Source organism: Salvelinus fontinalis, chromosome 11 (assembly GCF_029448725.1).
Source record: "Salvelinus fontinalis isolate EN_2023a chromosome 11, ASM2944872v1, whole genome shotgun sequence".
Lineage (NCBI taxonomy): Eukaryota > Metazoa > Chordata > Actinopteri > Salmoniformes > Salmonidae > Salvelinus > Salvelinus fontinalis.
In genome coordinates, this window is record NC_074675.1 from 20,152,441 (window position 1) to 20,173,695 (window position 21,255).

The 21,255-nt window shown below is 42.9% G+C and overlaps 1 long non-coding RNA gene across 1 annotated transcript in view; it reads right to left on the reverse strand.

The window, feature by feature from the left end:
* Positions 1-20,976, reverse strand: part of LOC129865257 (uncharacterized) — a 47,466-nt gene extending 26,490 nt beyond the window's left edge. The window contains exons 1-2 of the long non-coding RNA XR_008761338.1: positions 20,480-20,976; positions 19,399-19,492 (exon numbers count right to left, since the gene is read on the reverse strand). This is a non-coding gene — a long non-coding RNA (uncharacterized LOC129865257). The remainder of the gene's footprint in view (positions 1-19,398; positions 19,493-20,479) is intronic.
* Between the last annotated feature and the right edge of the window lie 279 nt (positions 20,977-21,255).

Here is a 21,255-nt window from a genome sequence, read left to right on the forward strand (position 1 = left end):
GATGACCGAATAAAAATAGTGTAGTTATTCCCACCGCAAGGCAATCAAACAAGTGAAATGTCGGTATAGGGACGAAGTGGAGTCTCAATTCAATGTCTCAGTGTCACGGTCCGCAGGCAATTACGCACTACAAGCCATGTCACAGACACCGACATATTGCTTCCAGACAAACTAAACACCTTCTTTGCCCGCTTTGAGAATAATACAGTGCCACCAACGCGGCCCGCTAACAAAGACTGCGGGCCCCCCCTTTCCTTCTCTGTGGCCGACGTGAGTAAGACATTTAAACGTGTTATCCCTCGCAATTTTGCTGGCCCAGACGGCATCCCTAGCCGCGTCCTCAGAGCATGTCTGGTGTGTTTATGGACATTTCAATCGCTCCCTATCCCAATCTGCTGTCCCCACATGCATCAAGATGGCCACCATTGTTCCCGTACCCGAGAAGGTAAAGATAACTGAACTAAATGACTATTGATCCATAGCACTCACTTCTGTCATCATGAAGTGCTTTGAGAGACTAGTCAAGGATCATATCACCTCCACCTTACCTACCACAATAGACCCACTTCAGTTTGCATACTGCACCAACAGGTCCACAGACGATGCAATCGCCATCACACTGCCCACTGCCCTATCCAATCTGCATAAGAGGAATACCAATGTAAAAATGCTGTTCATTGATTACAGCTCAGCATTCAACACCATAGTACCTTCCAAGCTCATCATTAAGCCGGAGGCCCTGGGTCTCAACCCCACCCTGTACAATTGGGTCCTGGACTGCCTGACGGGCCGCCCCCCAGGTGGTGAAGGTAGGAAACAACACCTACACTTCGCTGACCCTCAACACTGGGGCCCCACATGGGTGCGTGCTCAGCCCCCTCCTGTACTCCATGTTCACCCATGATTTCGTGGCCATGCACGCCTAAAACTCAATCATTAATTTGTGCAGATGACACAACAGTAGTGGGCTTGATTACCAACAACGACAAGACAGCCTAAATGGAGGAGGTGAGGGCACCCGGAGTGTGGTGTCAGGAAAATAACCTTTCACTCAATGTCAACAAAATAAAGCAGATGATCGTGGACTTCAGGAAACAGCAGAGGGAGCACCCCCTTATCCACATCGAAGGGACAATAGTGGAGAAGGTGGAAAGTTTTAAGTTCCTCGGTATACACATCACAGACAAACTGAAATGGTCCACCCACACAGACAGTGTGGTGAAGAAGGCACATCAGTGCCTCTTCAACCTCAGGAGGCTGAAGAAATGTAGCTTGTCACCTAAAACCCTCACAAACTTTGCATATGCACAATTGAAAGCATCCTGTTGGGCTGTATCACCCCCTGGTACCGCAACTGTTCCGTGCTCAACTGTAAGGCTCTCCAGAGGGTGGTGCGGTCTGCACAACGCATCACCGGGGGGAAACTACCTGCCCTCCAGTACACCTACAGCACCCGATGTCACAGGAAGGCCAAAAAGAAAATCAAGGACAACAACCACCCGAGCCACTGCCTGTTCACTCCGCTACCATCCAGAAGGCGAAGTCAGTACAGGTTTATCAAAGCTGGGACTGAGACTGAAAAACAGCTTCTATCTCAAGGCCATCAGACTGCTAAACAGCAATCACTAACTCAGAGAGGCTGCTGCCTACATAGACACTCACTAGTCACTTTAAACAATGCCATTTCAATAATGTTTACATATCTTACATTACTCATATCATATTATATACTGCATCTTATACCATCTATTTCATCTTGCCTATGACGCTCGGCTAACGCTCATCCATATATCTATATGTACATATTCTTATTCCATCCCTTTAAATTGGTGTGTATTAGGTAGTTCTTGGGGAATTGTTAGATTATTTGTTAGATATTACTGCACTGTCGGAACTAGAAGCTCAAGCATGCGATCAATAAAATTTGATTTGATCCATGGCTTCTGGATGCGGTATGTACATACGGTCACTGTGGGGACGAAGTCATCGATGCACTTATTGATGAAGCCAGTGACTGATGTGGTGTACTCCTCAATAGATTGGAAGAATCCTGGAACATATTCCAGTCTGTGCTAGCAAAACACTCCTGTAGCTTAGCATCTGCTTAATTTGACCACTTTCTTATTGACCGAGTCACTGGTGCTTCCTGCTTTAGTTTATACATGTAAGCAGGTGTCAGGAGGATTGAATTATGGTCAGATTTGCCAAATGGAGGGCAAAGGAGAGCTTTGTGCGCGTCTCTGTGTGTGGAGTAAAGGTGGTCTAGAGTCTTTTTCCCTCTGGTTGCACATTTAACATGCTAGTAGAATTGAGGTAAAACTGATTTGAGTTTCCCTGCATTAAAGTCCCCGGCCACTAGAAGCACCGCCTCTGGATGAGCGCTTTCCTGTTTGCTTATGGCCATATACAGCTTATTGAGTGCAATCTTAGTGCCAGCATCGGTTTGTGGTGGTATATAGACAGCTACGAAAAATACAGATGAAAACTCTTGGTAAATAGTGTGGTCTACAGCTTATCATGAGATACTCTACCTCAGGCGAGCAAAACCTTGAGACTTCCTTAGATTCGTGCACCAGCTGTTTATATACATAGACCGCCACCCCTTGTCTTACCAGAGGCCGCTGTTCTATCCTGTCAAAAAAAGCTTAAAACCAGCCTGTATGTTATTCTTGTCGTCCTACAGCCATGACTGTGAAACACAAGATATTACAGTTTTTAATGTCCCGTTGGTAGGATATACGTGATCGTAGTTTGTCTATTTTATTATCAATTGACGTTGGCTAATAGGACCGATGGTACAGGTAGATTACCCTCTCGGCGTCGGATCCTTACAAGGCACCCAGACCTTCGTCCTCGATACCTCCGTCTCTTTGTCCTGCAAATGACGGGATGAGGGTCTAGTCGGGCGTCTGAAGTAAATCTGTGCCGTCTGACTCGTTGAAGAAAAAGTATTCCTCCAGTACGGGGTGAGTAATCGCTGTCCTGATATCTAGAAGGTATTTTCGGTGATAAGACATGGTGGCAGAAACATTATGTACAAAATAAGTTACAAATAACGCGAGAAAACATACACAATAGCACAATTGGTTACGGGATCGTAAAATGGCAGCCATATCCTTTGGCACCATTCTTCTCCACAAGGACTGAGTCTCAAACAGAAAGAAGGGACAATAAATAGGGGAGAGAGAGATATAGAGTGAGAGAGCGAGATGTACAGACTCAGTGAGCATAGCCTTGCTATTGAGAAAGGTCGCCATAGGCAGACCTGGCTCTCGAGAGAAGAAAGGATATGCACCCACTGCCCACAAAATGAGGTGGAAACTGAGCTGCACTTCCTTACATCCTGCCAAAGGTCTTGACCATTAGTAAAGAGACATACGGTGCATTCTGAAAGTATTCAGACCCCTTGATGTTTTCCACATGTTGTTACATTACAGCCTTATTCTAAAATTGATTAAATTGTTTTTTATTTCATCCATCTCCACACAGCACCCCATAATGACAAAGCAAAAACAGGTTTGTAGAAATGTATTATCAATTAAAAACAGAAATATCACATTTAGACAAGTATTCAGACCCTTTACTCAGTACTTTGTTGAAGCATCTTTGGCAGCGATTACAGCCTCGAGTCTTCTTGGGTATGACGCTACAAGTTTGGCACACCTGTATTTTGGGAGTTTCTCCCATTCCTCTCTGCAGATCCTCTCAAGCTATGTCAGGTTGGATGGGGAGGATTGCTCCACAGTTATTTTCAGGTCTCTTCAGAGATGTTCGATCAGGTTGAAGTCCGGGCTCTGGCTGGGCCACTCAATGACATTCCGGGACTTGTCCCGAAGCCACTCCTGCGTTGCCTTGGCTGTGTGCTTAGGGTCGTTGTCCTGTTGGAAGGTGAACCTTCACCTCAGTCTGAGGTCCTGAGCACTCTGGAGCAGGTTTTCATCAAGGATCTCTCTGAACATTGCTCCGTTCCTCTTTGCCTCGATCCTGACTAGTCTCCCAGTCCCTGCCGCTGAAAAACATCCCCAAAGCATGATGCTGCCACCACCATGCTTCACCGTAGGGATGGTGCCAGGTTTCGTCCAGATGTGACGCTTGGCATTCAGGCCAAAGTCTTTAATCTTGGTTTCATCAGGCCAGAGTATCTTGTTTCTCATGGTCTGAGAGTCTTTAGGTGTCTTTTGGCAAACTCCAAGCAGGCTGTCATGTGCCTTTTACTGAGGTGTGGCTTCTGTCTGGCCACTCTACCATAAAGGCCTGAATGGTGGAGTGCTGCAGAGATGGTTGTCTTTCTGGAAGGTTCTCCCATCTCCACAGAGGAACTCTAGAGTTCTGTCAGAGTGACCATCGGGTTCTTGGTCACCTTCCTGACTAAGGCCCTTACCCCCCGATTGCTCAGTTTGGCCGGGCGGCTAGCTCTAGGAAGAGTCTTGGTGGTTTCAAACTTCTTTGATTTAAGAATGATGGAGGCTACTGTGTTCTTGGGGACTTTCAATGCTGCAGAAATGTTTTGGTACCCTTCCCCAGATCTGTGCCTCGACACAATCATGTCTCTGAGATCAACGGACAATTCCTTCGACCTCATGGCTTGGTTTTTGCTCTGACATGCACTGTCAACTGTGGGACCTTATATAGACAAGTGTGTGCCTTTCCAAATCCAATCAATTGAATTTACCACAGTTGGATTCCAATCAAGATGTAGATACATCCCAAGGATGATCAATGGAAACAGGATGCACCTGGTTCCTCTCTTAGCCTGGTTCCTCTCTAGGTTTCTTCCTAGGTTTTGGCCTTTCTAGGGAATTTTTCCTAGCCGCCGTGCTTCTACACCTGCATTGCTTGCTGTTTGGGGTTTTAGGCTGGGTTTCTGTACAGCACTTTGAGATATCAGCTGATGTAACAAGGGCTATATAAATACATTTGATTTGATCTGAGCTCAATTTCGAGTCTCATAGCAAAGGGTCTGAATGCTTATGTAAATAAAGTATTTATTTATTTATATTATTTTTTATAAAAATCTGTTTTAAATTTGTCCTTATGGGGTATTGTGTGTAGATTGCTCAGGGGTAAAAAGTATTTAATCAATTTTAGAATAAGGCTGTAACGTAACAAAATGTGGAAAAAGTCAAGGCGTCTGAATACTTTCCGAAGGCACTATATTTCCCACAGATCACACAAACCCCAAAATAATTTTCAAAGAAAACAAACATTGATAAACTCCCGTATCTGTTAAGCGAAATAACACAATATGCAATCGCAGCTTAAAGATTTGTGACCCGTTGCCATGAAAACAGGGCAACCAGTGGAGCACAAACAACATTGTAAATACATCCCATATTCATCTGTTTACTTATCTTTCCCTATTATTCGTGCTACAACTATTTACACATTGTTAAAAACACTGTACAAAGCTGATAAAATAACATTTTAAACTTCTTTATCCTTTTGAAACCTTAATGAGTGCAAAGTTTACTGTTCATTTTTTTGTTGATGTTGTTTTTTGTTACTTCTCAGTTTTGTTTATTGTTTATTGTACTTGCTTTGGCAATGTAAGCATGTTTCCCATGCCAATAAAGCCCCTGTGAATTAAATTGAGAGAGAGAGAGAAAGGGAGGAGGAGAAAAAAGATGGTGCGACGGCGAAAAGAACTGATTCTCAGACAGAAAGAATAGGGAGAAAGAGAGCGAGATAAATAAATAGCAAGATAAATAGATAAATTATGGGGACTCAAGAGGACTCAAAAGTCTGAAAAAAAGTTATATTAACCAGCCGTATTCCCTCAGTATACCTGGCCCCCTTTGCCTGAAAAATGTCCTTCTCCTAAAATATGCCATAACTGACTGTCCTTCACAGGAGCATGCTCACTTTCATTTTTAAAGGACACTGACTTGTCCTTGATGTCATCCAACTAGCCCCAATCGAAACCCCATTTAATGTTATTCCAGTGTGCAGCTCATAACTGGAATCTCTAAAGCTTTGGTTCCCAAGTTCCCAAAATGCCAATGATACATTCAGAGAAAGACAAAAACCACTCCCCGGAAAACCAACTTCAATTTCATGGGTAAGACATAACTTTTTGATGAATGTTTTGAATTGAACATTGTCAGGCTGTAATAATCATCTACAAAGAAAATATATTACGACCAACCATCATCATCTCAGTTCTGCCTTGAGTTTCTGTCTCTATTAAATCCACCGTGCTCAAATCCCCTCCTAACTCTCACGCACTTAGGGCATTCTAAAACCAGAGGGGCCTGTTTGGTCGCAGTTCTAATAAATGCTGTAGGCAGTTCAGAGTGTACAGTAGTACTAACAAAAAAATCAGCTTGATTAAAGGTAACAATTTAAATAGCTCTACATGTCAATTATAGTATACACTGAGTGTACAAAACATTAGGAACACCTTCCCTTTCCATGACATAGACTGACCAGGTGGATCAAGATGAAAGCTTTGATCCCTCATTGATGTTAAATCCACTTCTATCAGTGTAGATAAAGGGGAGGAGACAGTTTAAAGAAGTATTTTTAATTCTTGTGACAATTGAGACATGGATTGTCTATCTGTGCCATTCAGAGGGTGAATGGGCAAGATACAATATTTAAGTGCCTTTGAACAGGGTATGGCAGTAGGTGCCAGGCGCACTGGTTTCAGTGTGTCAAGAACTGCAACGCTGCTGGGTTTTTCACGCTCAACAGTTTCTTGTGTGTATCAAGAATGGTCCACCACCCAAAGAACATCCAGCCAACTTCGCACAACTGTGGGAAGTATTGGAGTCAACATGGGCCAGCTTCCCTGTGGAACGCTTTCGACACCTTGTAGAGTCCATGCCCTGACGAATTGAGGCTGTTCTAAGGGCAAAGTGGGGTGCAACTCAATATTAGGGAGTTGTTCCTAATGTTTTGTACACTCCGTAGAGTTTTTTTTTTTTAAACACTGAAGCTGAAGCTATAAAGTTGCTTCAGTACAGGGGGAGTGAACAGTCTGGCCAAAGTTGCTTCAGTACCGGGGAGTGTACAGTCTTGCCACCTTCAATGCATACATGGTTGTATATTGGTATACCTGCATTGCACTGGAGTGGGTATGTCTTCCTTGTGGTCTGGTCTGTCTCCATAAAAGGCCTCTGTTGTGCTGAGAAATACAACGCAGGGAAAATATCAACATTGTAAACATCTAAACCATACCACAATTGACTATACAAACTCCTAGCACTGTATCACTCATCATCACTCTTTCCAAAGCTCAGCCACCTCTATTGTGAGAGAATACAAAAAATGTCACAGAGTATTATATGCACTCCTTCATGTACTATAGTGTTTTAACATGTCAGATTTTCATCCATGTCACATTCCTTATTTACAGTTCTTCTTATATACACAAAGACATTCTCTAAAGATTGACCACATGGTCTAGATATCATAAACATGCATAAAGTCATACAGAGAGTGTGTTATTTTTTCCAGTATGTAACTATTGGTCAGAGTTCTCTCTGGAATTGAGAACCAAACCGGAAGAACATGCGGTGCTCCCCACAGAGATGTGTTTAATTTGCTTACAGGATCCATGAACTCTGCTTTTGATTCAGGAACTCAACTCTGCTCTCACTCACTATATCCTATCCTATAAAAAAGTAAGTTTTCTTGGCAAGAATATTGGGAGTAAAACTTTGCAAACTCAGCCAAAATAGAAAATAAAGCAGTATAGTGGAGAACAGAAAAACATGCCAGATTGCAGAGGGTTGATACAGTGCAAGACAGCAAAACCTTTCTCTCCCAAATGATTCACAGTGGAAAGAAAAGCCCTTTCCCTGTCCTCACATGAACTTGAACATGAGCTTCCTGTTATATGCTGGGAGGAGGAAACACCCAGAGCAGAGAGAGAGCAGAGCAGAGAGAGGCAGAGAGCAGGGTCATATTCATTAGACACCAAACGGAAGAAAACAGACTCAAACAGGGAGGGACTATACCTATATGTGTCCAAAAAGAAACACATGTTTTCGTTTTCCGTTGCAAAACCTTTCGCTAAGGTGTTCACTATAAATACGACCCAAAGCTGAACAGAGCAGAGCGAGAGCAGAGAGCTCAGTCACACTGGTTGACAGAGGCAGGCCTTCTGTGTTTCACCCCCCCCCCCCCCTGGAAGAAAACTAACATGCCAAGGATCTCTCGCTCTCTCTCTCTCTGCTGCCTGAACTCTTCACCGAACGGCTGAGAAATTAGGTCAAAGCTGGAATTCGTTTGCAATATTACAACAACAAAGTTACTGCACTGCACGTGCAATAAAAGAGAATTGCACGCTGCCCTATGTTTGCAACATACTTCAGTCTGAGACTGCCATCATTGAAGTCGTTTGTGGTGACGTCAAAATGAGGGGTGCTGCTTTACCCACAGGTGTTCTGGCTCTGGCCCAACCCATCGGTTTCTGGGACCAATCAAATCCAAAATGAAATCAAATTAATTGTTATTGGTCACATACACATGGTTAGCAGATGTTATTGTGAGTGTAACGAAATGCTTGTACTTCTAGTTCCGACAGTGCAGCAAAATCTAACATGTAATCTAACAATTCCACAACAACTACCTAATACACACAAATCTAAGTAAAGGAATGGAATAAAAAATATATACATATAAATATATGGATGAGAAATGACAGAACGGCATAGGCAAAATGCAATAAATGGTATAAATAACAGTATATCAATATGAGACAAGTGATTAAAGTGGCATTATTAAAGTGACTAGCGATCCATTTATTAAAGTGGCCAATGATTTAAAGTCTGTATGTAGGCAGCAGCCTCTCTGTGTCAGTGATGGCTATTTAACAGACTGATGGCCTTGAGATAGAAGCTGTTTTTCAGTCTCTCAGTCACAGCTTTGATGCACCTACACTGACCTCGCCTTCTGGATGGTTGTGGGGTGAACAGGCAGTGGCTCGGGTGGTTGTTGTCCTTGATGATCTTTTTGGCCTTCTTGGGACATTGGGTGCTGTAGGTGTCCTGGGGGGTAGGTAGTTTGCTCCCGGCGATGCGTTGCGCAGAACGCACAACCCTCTGGAGACCCTAGCGGTTGTGGGCGGTGCAGTTGCCGTACCAGGCGGTGATACAGGCTAACAGGATGCTCTCAATTGTGCATCTGTAAAAGTTTGTGAGGGTTTTAGGTGACACGCCAAATTTCTTCAGCCTCCTGAGGTTGAAGAGGCGCTGTTGCACCTTTTTCAGCACACTATCTGTGCGGGTGGACCATTTCAATGTCTTACTCACATCGGCCACGGAGAAGGAATACCACAGTCCTTGGTAGCGGGACGCGTCGGTGGCACTGTATTATCCTCAAAGCGGGCAAAGAAGGTGTTTAGGGCTGGGTTGGCACACCCCTTGGGTTGTGCCGTGGCGGAGATCTTTGTGGGCTATACTCGACATTGTCTTAGGGTGGTAAGTTGGTGGTTGAAGATATCCCTCTAGTGGTGTGGGGGCTGTGCTTTGGCAAAGTGGGTGGGGTTATATCCTGCCTGTTTGGCCCTGTCCGGGTGTATCGTCGGATGGGGCCACAGTGTCTCCCGACCCCTCCTGTCTCAGCCTCCAGTAGTTTGTGTCGGGGGACTAGGGTCAGTCTGTTATATCTGGAGCATTTCTCCTGTCTTATCCGGTGTCCTGTGTGAATTTAAGTATGCTCTCTCCCTCTCTCTCTCTCTCTCTTGCACTCTCTCGCTCTCTCTCTCTCTCTCTCGGAGAACCTGAGCCCTAGGACCATGCCTCAGGACTACCTGGCTGATGACTCCTTGCTGTCCCCAGTCCACCTGGCCGTGCTGCTGCTCAAGTTTCAACTGTTCTGCCTGCGTCTATGGGACCCTGACCTGTTCACCGGACGTGCTACCTGTCCCAAACATGCTGTTTTCAACTCTCTAGAGACAGCAGGAGCGGTAGAGATACTCTGAATGTGAACGGCTACGAAAAGCTAACTGACATTTACTCCTGAGGTGCTGACCTGTTGCACCCTCGACAACCACTGTGATTATTATTATTTGACCCTGTTGGCCATCTTGTGCCGTGGCGGAGATTTGAACATCTTGGCCATGTTCTGTTATAATCTCCACCCGGTACAGCCAGAAGAGGCCTGGCCACCCCTCAATAGCCTGGTTCCTCTCTAGGTTTCTTCCTAGGTTCTGGCCTTTCTAGGGAGTTTTTCCTAGCCACCGTGCTTCTACGCCTGCATTGCTTGCTGTTTGGGGTTTTAGGCTGGGTTTCTGTATAGCACTTTCATCAGCTGATGTAAGAAGGGCTTTAGAAATACATTTTGATATGATACATTTTGATTTAGTTTGTCTGGAAGCAAGACATTGGTGTCCGTGACATGGCTGTTTTTTCTTTTGTAGTCCGTGATTGTCTGTAGACCCTACCACATATGTCTCGTGTCTGAGCCGTTGAATTTAGACTCCACTTTGTCTCTATACTGACATATTGCTTGTTTGATTGCCTTGCGGAGGGAATAACTACACTGTTTGTATTCTGCCATATTCCCAGTCACCTTTCGATGGTTAAATGCAGTGGCTCATACTTTCAGTTTTGCGTGAATGCCGCCATCTATCCACTGTTTCTGGTTAGGGTGGGATTTAATAGTCACAGAAGGTACAACATTTCCAATACACTTCCTTATAAACTCATTCACCGAAGCAGCATATATATCGATATTATTCTCTGAGGCTACCCAGAACATGTCCCAGTCTACGTGATCAAAACAATCTTGAAGAGTGGATTCTGATTCGTCAGACCAGCGTTGAATAGCCCTTAGCACGGGTAAATCCTGTTTGAGTTTCTGCCTATAGGAAGGGAGAAGGAAATGGAGTCATGGAAATAGAGTTGCCTGAAAGGAGGGCGGGGGAGGGCCTTGTATGCATCGCGGAAGACAGAGTAGCAGTGATCCAGTGTTTTTCCAGCGCGAGTGCTACAGTCAATATGCTGGTAGAATTTAGGTAGCCTTGTTCTCAAATTTGCTTTATTAAAATCCCCAGCTACAATAAATGCATCCTCAGGATATATGGTTTCCAGTTTGCATAAAGTCCAGTGAAGTTCCTTGAAGGCCGTCGTGGTATTGGCTTGAGGGGGGATATACACGGATGTAACAATAACCGAGGAGAATTCCCTTGGGAGATAATACGGTCGGCATTTGATTGTGAGGAATTCTAGGTCAGGTGAACAAAAGGATGTGAGTTCCTGTATGTTGTTACAATTATACCATGAGACGTTAATCATGAAACGTACACCCCTGTTCTTCTACTTCCCGGAGAGATGTTTATTCCTGTCGGCGCAACACACAAAGAATCCAGGTGGCTGTACCGATTTAGACAGCATATCCCGAGAGAGCCATGTTTCCGTGAAACAGAGTATTTTACAATCCCTGATGTCTCTCTGGAAAGCAACCCTTTCCCTAATTTCATCTATCTTATTATCTAGAGACTGGACATTAGCGAGTAATATACTCGGAAGCGGTGGGTGATGTGCGCACCTCCGAAATCTGACCAAAAGACCGCTCCGTCTGCCTCTTCTCCGGCTGCGTTGTTTTGGGTCAGCTTCTGGAATCAGTTCAAATCCTCTGGGTGGTTTGGACAATGAATCTGCTTCGGGAAAGTCGTATTCCTGGTCGTACTGCTGGTAAGTTGACATCACTCTGATATCCAATAGTTATTCCCGGTTGTATGTAATAACATATAACACTTTCTGGGCTAACAATGTAAGAAATAATACATAAAAAAAACGAAATACTGCAAAGTTTCCTAAGGACTAGAAGCGAGGCAGCCCTCTCTGTCGGCACAATCAGAACAGTTACAATGTGTTTGCGTTCCAGAAATCGCTCCAGACTCATTGCGGAGAAGAAACTAAAGTGCGTGGTGTAGCGTTTGGCCATAGCAAGGACTTTGGGAAGCCAGGCAACCTCAGCTCAGCAACTAAAACAATAACAACGGTGGTGCGGCCAGTTTTCTCTGCAAAAACATTATAGACAGAAAAAAAATGTGTTGCGTACATATTGTAGTGTAGAAGCATGTGTAAAGGACGTCACGGTGCTTGCTTTGCGAGAAACCACTTCCTACCGATTCGACCCTGGCGCAAACTCTGGACCTCTGCCTTGCTAGCACACGTGACTGCCCTCTTGAAGTGTGAAACCAGTCTCACCATGCAAAAAGTTCGCTATTTGCTGGCACAAGTGGGGACACTTCAGGCTGAGGAGTACGTTTCACACATCCCCATGTGCTACACATGCACACACACAAGCATGCACACACACACCAACACACACACTGCAGCTAACTACACACACAAGTCGTGTCACAGGGAAATCGTATTACCAGGTGAACAGTGAAATATAATCTCCATAGACTACACTAGCTAGATTTTACAGCGTCTGAGACGATTATTCGTACTTTAGCTTCACACTGCTACGGAAGGCTTTGTAGCATTTAAAACTACTGTCACAAGTCGAAACAAACTACTACACATTCTGCAGAAACCTGGCTGAGCCAAAGCTGCAGCATCATCCCTCTTTGAAACATCTATTCTTCTTTCAAATTAAGAAATGTTTATGATGCAGAACAGAAAAGCTCAGAACAGCACAGCCTTCCCCCTTTCCCTGACCTGAAATGCCCTTACAGGGACACCATCCAATGCATCATCATCATCATATCTAGTCAATTATTCATAGAGAAGAATATCAGGGCTCTGTGCTTTAGTTTAGGTTTCAATCAATTTCTGGGGGTGAAAACAACAGTCTTACGGTGGATAATGGTTAGGACTGGAAAAGTGAGAGAGAGATACCCTTGTGTGACTGATCTCCTGTTCATTCCAATCAAGACATTTTCTTGCTATGCTGTTCTAGAGTAAACTGAGGGTAAATCAGTCCATTGCCAAGGTCATGCCAAGCACAAGTCCACAGGCTTTCTCTCTTTCTTTACTGCTTAGGATCTGAGAAACAAGCCCTTGTCCATTGTCTCCAGCCACCTGTGTTTGCCTCGTTGCCTCGTTTTCCCGAAAGCACAATGATTTTCCTTTTTATAGCCACAAGTGTGTTTTATAAACATGCAATATACTGGTTATTAATATAGCACATTAAAGATATCTATCTCTATGAGCCATCGGGAGCCACAGTGTCATGTTGATCCGTTACATACTTGGCCCATGTCTGCTTCTCTTTCCAGAGAGCAGCGAGGAGGACAGAATGTGGCCAAAGACAAATGCCAAGGTTCTGTCATCTGTTGCTGCGGCTCCCAGAATTTTGGGAAACATCGCTGCAGTGCAATTGACAGGCTGGGATCAGCACCAGAGTACCAGAGCACCAGGCCAGGCCAGGCAACAGAAGAAGCTTCCAGTTGCAGACGCAGCACTAAAACAGCCAGATGTGCAGAAAGAAAACCTACAACCCGGCCCGGTCCAGGCCCTGACACTTTTAACTTCGATTGTGTAAAATAAAAAAAAGCTTCCCAAACCGAACGTCAGGAGGAGCAAATTGAATGTTATCTTTCAGAAGCAGGAGAGCAGTGAGAGACAACTATTAAACAAATGGAAATGAAGTCGACAGATTGATTTCCCAGATTGATGACTGCAATACAGTCTGGTTTCTCTATGATTTACTTGACCTTCACTTAAACTCTGTTTTACTCTGCATCCAGCAAATGAGTAGATAAAGCATGTCTGATTGGAGGGGTGTATGCTGGGCAAAGAACATTAAGAAATATTTTCCAATACACATTGCCTGTGAGCATCAGAGGTGAACCAGTTGCATACACAGCTCGAGCAAGACATTCATCTGCAATTCTCTAACAATGTTCCTCCATTGAGTCAAAAACACTTCTGATTCCAGGAGGACAATGAGCTGTTGCTATCGATAAGGTGTCTGATTCATCATTTTCACCTCGAATAGAAGTCGACTTTTGTCAGAGGTTGCTTGTTGTGAGCACTGAGGGAACTTTATACACTTGGCCAGATGAGTCTGCATCTTTTTTGCATTATTCACATATGATTTGGCACACTATCTGCAAATCTACACAGCTTTTCCTTCTACATTAACTGCAGTGAAATGTCTCCACACATTAGATAGTTCCCGTGGCATTTTACTGTAAAGATTATTTTTAAATTGTAAAAAAAAATAAAAAATACAATTCATGCTGTCCCTAGCAGGGGTGCGTCACTTGAGTGGGTTGAGTCACTGACGTGATTTTCCTGTCTGGGTTGGCGCCCTCCCCTTGGGTTGTGCCGTGGCGGAGATCTTTGTGGGCTATACTCGGCCTTGTCTCAGGATGGTAAGTTGGTGGTTGAAGCTATCCCTCTAGTGGTGTGGGGGCTGTGCTTTGGCAAAGTGGGTGGGGTTATATCCTTCCTGTTTGGCCCTGTCTGGGGGTATCATCGGATGGGGCCACAGTGTCTCCTGACTCCTCCTGTCTCAGCCTCCAGTATTTATGCTGCAGTAGTTTATGTGTCGGGGGGCTAGGGTCAGTTTGTTATATCTGGAGTACTTCTCCTGTCTTATCCGGTGTCCTGTGTGAATTTAAGGATGATCTCTCTAATTCTCTCTTTCTTTCTCACTCTCGGAGAACCTGAGCCCTAGGACCATGCCTCAGGACTACCTGGCTGATGACTCCTTGCTGTCCCCAGTCCACCTGGCCGTGCTGCTGCTCCAGTTTCAACTGTTCTGCCTGCGGCTATGGAACCCTGACCTGTTCATCGGACGTGATACCTGTCCCAGACCTGCTGTTTTCAACTCTCTAGAGACAGCAGGAGCGGTAGAGATACTCTTAATGATCAGCTATGAAAAGCCAACTGACATTTACTCCTGAGGTGCTGACTTGCTGCACCCTCGACACCTACTGTGATTATTATTATTTGACCATGCTGGTCATTTATGAACATTTGAACATTTTGGCCATGTTCTGTTATAATCTCCACCCGGCACAGCCAGAAGAGGACTGGCCACCCCTCATAGCCTGGTTCCTCTCTAGGTTTCTTCCTCAGTTTTGGCCTTTCTAGGGAGTTTTTCCTAGCCACCATGCTTCTACACCTGCATTGCTTGCTGTTTGGGGTTTTAGGCTGGGTTTCTGTACAAGACTTTGAGATATCAGCTGATGTAAGAAGGGCTATATAAATACATTTGATTTGATTTGATGTACAGATAAATAGTTAAGCAGTTAGATTAAACAACCTATTTGTAAGAGAAATGTTTTTAAATTAAACATGTATGGAAACAGGTGAACTAACACCCCTCAGTTAGCAGGCTCAAGCAAGCTAAAACCCACATGGTAGCAAAAATTAACTAACAGAAATTGTTAACAAGTTAGAAATTATTTAAACACACTTTGCTGTAGGCTACTATTTACTAGTTAACGAAAAATAATGTATGTCATGTAAAATATATTCACACCACCCAGTACTGTAATCAAAACTTACCAGAAAGCATGCAGTCCTTGGCTCAGACAGTGTAGTAGTGTGGGCTCAATAGCATCTCACTAGTGCAAGATCTTGAAAATCAGCTGTACATGTGATGGAAAAATGCACTGTGCATGATGAAAAAAAAATCACTTTTATAGGATAACTTTTTTGATGAATTTAAGCACAACTCCCCAAATTCCCGGGCTTAACATCCCATGGAAAATTTCCAGAAATTTACCGGAAAGTTTCCTACCCTTTGCAACCCTAGTTGTAAATGACCATTGTAGCTGGAAACGGCAGATTTTTTTATGGAATATCTACATAGGTGTACAGAAGCCCATTATCAGCAACCATCACTCCTGAGTTCCAAAATGGCACGTTGTATTAGCTAATCCAAGTATTATGTTAGCACAGCTGAAAACTGTTGTCCTGATTAAAGAAGAAATCAAACTGCCCTTCTTTAGACTAGTTGAGTTTCTGGAACATCAGCATTTGTGGGTTTGATTACAGGCTCAAAATGTTCAGAAACTAAGCACTTTCTTCTGAAAGTCATCAGTCTATTCTTGTTCTGAGAAATGAAGGCTATTCCATGCGAGAAATTGCCAAGAAACTGAAAGATCTCGTACAACCCTGTGTGCTACTCCATTCACAGAACAGTGCAAACTGGCTCTAACCAGAATAGAAAGAGGAGTGGGTGGCCCCGGTGCACTACTGAGCAAGAGGACAAGTAGATTAGAGTGTCTAGTTTGAGAAACAGATGCCTCACAAGTCCTCGATTGGCAGCTTCATTAAATAGTACCCACAAAACACTAGTCTCAACATCAACAGTGAAGAGGCGACTCTGGGATGCTGGCCTTCTAAGCAGAGTTGCAAAGAAAAAGCCATATATCAGACTGGCCAATAATAAGAAAAGATTAAGATGGGCAAAATAACACAGACACTGGACAGATGAAGATTGGAAAAAAGTGTTATGGACAGACGAATCTAAGTTTCAGGTGTTCGGATCATAAAGAAGAACATTCGTGAGAGCAAGAAAAAAGGAAAAGATGCTGGAGGAGTGCTTGACGCCATCTGTCAAGCATAGTGGAGGCAATGTGATGGTCTGGTGGTGCTTTGGTTGTGGTAAAGTGGGAGATTTGTACAGGGTAAAAGGAATCTTGAAGAAGGACGGCTATCATTCCATTTTGCAACGCCATGTGGACGGCGCTTAATTGGAGCCAATTTCCTACAACAGGACAATGACCCAAAGCACAGCTCCAAACTATGCAAGAACTATTTAGGGAAGAAGCAGTCAGCTGGTATTCTGTCTAAAATGGAGTGGCCAGCACAGTCACCAGATCTCAACCCTATTGAGCTGTTGTAGGAGCAGCTTGACCGTATGGTACATAATAAATGTCCAACTTGTGGGAGGTGCTTCAGTAAGCATGGGGTGAAATCTCTTCAGATTACCTCAACAAATTGACAACTAGAATGCCAAAGGTCTGCAAGGCTGTAATTGCTGCAAATGGAAGATTCTTTGACGAAAGCAAAGTTTGAAGGACAAAATTATTATTTCAATTAAAAATCATTATTTATAACCTTGTCAACGTCTTGACTATATTTCCTTTTCGTTTTGCAACCCATTTCATGTATGTCTTCATGGAAAACAAACATATTTCTAAGTGACCCCAAACTTTTGAACATTAATATATATACATATGTATTAGGACTGGTACAGACACAGCAAACCTTTTTGCCACAGCTCGCATTGATGTGCCATCCTGGATGAACTGCACTACCTAAAGCCACTTGTGTGGGTTGTAGACTCCGTCTCATGCTACCACTAGAGTGAGAGCACCGCCAGCATTCAAAAGTGACCAAAACATCAGCCAGGAAGCATAGGAACTGAGAAGTGGTCTGTGGTCACCACCTGCAGAATCACTCCTTTTTTGGGGGTGTCTTGCTAATTGCCTATAATTTCCACCTTTTGTCTATTCCATTTGCACAACAGCATGTGAAATTTATTGTCAATCAGTGTTGCTTCCTAAGTGGACAGTTTGATTTCACAGAAGTGTGATTGACTTGGAGTTACATTGTGTTGTTTAAGTGTTCCCTTTATTTTTTTGAGCAGTGTATATATGATATGATATATATATATATAGTACCAGTCCAAAGTTTGGACACACCTACTCATTCAAGGGTTTTTCTTTATTCTTTACTACTTTCTACATTGTAGAATAATAGTGAAGACATCAAAACTATGAAATAACACATATGGAATCATGTAGTAACCCAAAAAATGTTAAACAAATCAAAATATATTTTAGATTCTTCAAAGTAGCCACCCTTTGCCTTGATGATAGCTTTGCACACTCTTGGCATTCTCTCAACCAGCTTCACCTGAAATGCTTTTCCAACAGTTTTGAAGGAATTCCCACATATGCTGAGCACTTGTTGGCTGCTTTTCCTTCACTCTGTAGTCCAACTCATCCCAAACCATCTCAATTGGGTTGAGGTCGGGTGAATATACAGGCCAGGTCATCTTCTTGGTCAAATAGCCTTTACACAGCCTGGAGGTGTGTTGGGTCATTGTCCTGTTGAAAAACAAATGATATTCCCACTAAGCGTAAACTAGATGGGATTGCGTATCGCTGCCGAATGCTGTGGTAGCCATGCTGGTTAAGTGTGCCTTGAATTCTAAATAAATCACAGACAGTGTCACCAGCAAAGCACCCCCACACCATCACACCTCCTCCTCCATGATTCACGGTGGGAACCACACATGCAGAGATCATCCATTCACAAACTCTGCATCTCACAAAGACACAGCGGTTGGAAACAAAAATCTCAAATTTGGACTCATCAGGCCAAAGGACAGATTTCCACGGTCTAATGTCCATTGCTCGTGTTTCTTGGCCGAAGCGAGTCTCTTCTTCTTATTGCTGTCCTTTAGTAGTGGTTTCTTTGCAGCAATTCGACAATGAATGCCTGATTCACGCAGTCTTCTCTGAACAGTTGATGTTGAGATGTGTCTGTTACTTGAACTCTGTGAAGCATTTATTTGGCCTGCAATTTCTGAGGCTGGTAACTCTAATGAATTAACTCTGGGTCTTCCTTTCCTGCGGCGGTCCTCATGAGAGCCAGTTTCATCATAGCACTTGATTGTTTTTGCGACTGCACTTAAAAAAACTTTCAAAGTCTTAAAGTAATGATGGACTGTCATTTCTCTTTGCTTATTTGAGCTATTCTTGCCATAATATGGACTTGGTCTTTTACCAAATAGGGCTATCTTCTGTATACCACCCCTACCTTGTCACAACACAACTGATTGGCACAAACACATTGAAAAGGAAAGAAATTCCACAAATGCACTTTTTTTCAAGGAACACCTGTTAATTGGAATGCATACCAGGTGACTCCCTCATGAAGCTGGTTGAGAGAATGCCATGACTGGTACTGTATATACATTATTATTATATACAATAAAAATTGAGGGCCTACTCTATGTACTGACCCCAGCACTTGTGCACACCTGTGCACTTAACACAGGAAATATGTGCTGTGACTGACAAGGCTCAAATGAAGAAGTAATCAACATTTTCTGCCACGTTTACAGGAAATATGTTGGATCATTGTCTCTAAACATAAGCCTTTTCAGATAGATGAAGGATGGTCAGGGGGTATAGTCAGAGTATGTGATCTTTTTCACATGAACAGGTTTTCCCACTGCCTATTTTATTTACAAATGTAGAACTAATAACCATTACTTGGTAATCATTATAAATAAGAAATACAAGTTTCACTCAAAGTTTTTCATTTGTAATGCAGCACTAAAATCTAATGCATTATAAACTGAATCATATTACAATATGTTTCACCCAGCAATCACAGTACAGTCATTTAAAAAAGTCAAATGTGACTTAAATCAGAAAAATATTTTGGCAGATTTCTCATTACGATTTAAACTGTTTTCGTGTCCCTGAATAGTTACATAATAAAAACATGTTAAACCTACCTGTTATAACAATGTCTATAACATGCATTCTTCAAATCTTTGACTCCCTGTTGATCTGAAATGTCCACTTCTTCAATGTCCAAGGTTGGAGCAGCTAGCACAGAAACAGACATCACAGCACATTTTAGCACTTTTATAGAAATACCCTTGTATCTTTGCATCTGAAAATTACAAATGATCACCATCAAAAAAGGAAAATAGTGAAAATATTCTGAGGATGATTTACAGCTAAATCATTTTAGGCTAGAGTAGGCTATTTTCTTCCACGGACACACAGGATGCATTGTTGAGATTATTTACAACATCATAGCAAAACACCAACTAATTTCAACTCCTCAAAGGCAATTGTCTCCCAACTTTCTATTGATCTCTTTTTGTCCCTTACCATGTGAATCATTATAAGACTCAATGACTGAATAGTTGCATATATTTAGCAGGCTATTCAGGCTATATTCCATTTTAAAACATATTTGAGGGAAAACCTCATGGAAACAGATAGGAAAACCACACAATCAAATCATATCTCAGTCTGACAATTTACCGAGTGAACAGCTCAAATTGGCGAAATAACATTTTATTTTATTAAATGCATATTTGTTCAAATGCCACAAATGCACATTTTAAACGGATTTGTCGTCTTCATGGTGAATTAGAGGAGATGGTACGGCTATAATCATTGCATTTCAACTCTCTGTTAAGAACAACAAAGAGAAAAGATATTGTATAAACCTTGAAATAAAACTGACCTCTTTCTTTAACTGCAACTGTCTCTCCCTTTCATCTTCCTTTCATCAAAATAGAAATGCATTATACATTGATTTGGTTTGTTTTGTTTGATGTCATTGTAAGGAACAACATAACATTGTTAGGGGCTATTTAGTTTGCGGTTAAAATTATTACCCGCGAAAACTTAATTCCCTCTTGCCTACGGACGAGACGAGATTGTCGAACATCTCTGTCTCTGAATCGTGTCATCCACCGCACTGAAAATACATGCTATCCACCGGCAGACAGCACACAATTTGAAACGGCCATTCCCTACAATAAATGCGGTTTGTTTTTATGGAGCACATTAACTTACGTTTAGTTGCTTATCTTCAAAACATCTGTATTTTCCTCATATCTCCTCGTAGTTTGTCATTGAATCACAGAAAATGCATATTTCTTATGGAAAAAAGAAGATGAACGTCGATTTGACATGGACGCCAATTTTAAGTTCAAGTTCAAGTCTTGAGCGACCATCACCAAGTGTTGGTCTGTCTCTCCCTCACGTCCAATTCCACTCCCCCCGTAAGTAGTGTGTCCTCGCTGCACCGCGGCAACAACGATGCGAGTGTGAAAAAAGAAGACTAGGCTGTGTAGTGACCCGCGCTCTGAGTAGATACATTGTAGCAAAGTAGGCCTATATAACCTTCTGCAGAGAAGCATCGATAGCAAAAGAAAATGTGATGAGTTCGCCAACTCGTTTAAAAGTATTAATTGAGAATAGGCTACCAACATTTCCTCGCTCGCCACATCGGCGGCGGGGCCGGACTCTCAGTAGACCTGACAAACTCACTGTGTTCCTTCTGCCATTGCTGAAATAGATTTGCGAAGTTCAGCTAAGGTGAACTGATGTTCGCAGCTGCCTGCCTGTCGCGGCACTATCTCAGATTTGAAAACCACTGGACCCAGCATAGTCCTACTACAATTACATGTTTACAAAAGATATGAGGTGTCGATAGTGTGGAGCATTAGCCTACTGCAAACAAACAGCCATGCACACGCATCCGTTTTTATAGAATGCATGCATGCAACACTATTTAATATAATGTAAGCTAAAAATAAATACAAAAACTCGAGGCACACACGTTTTGG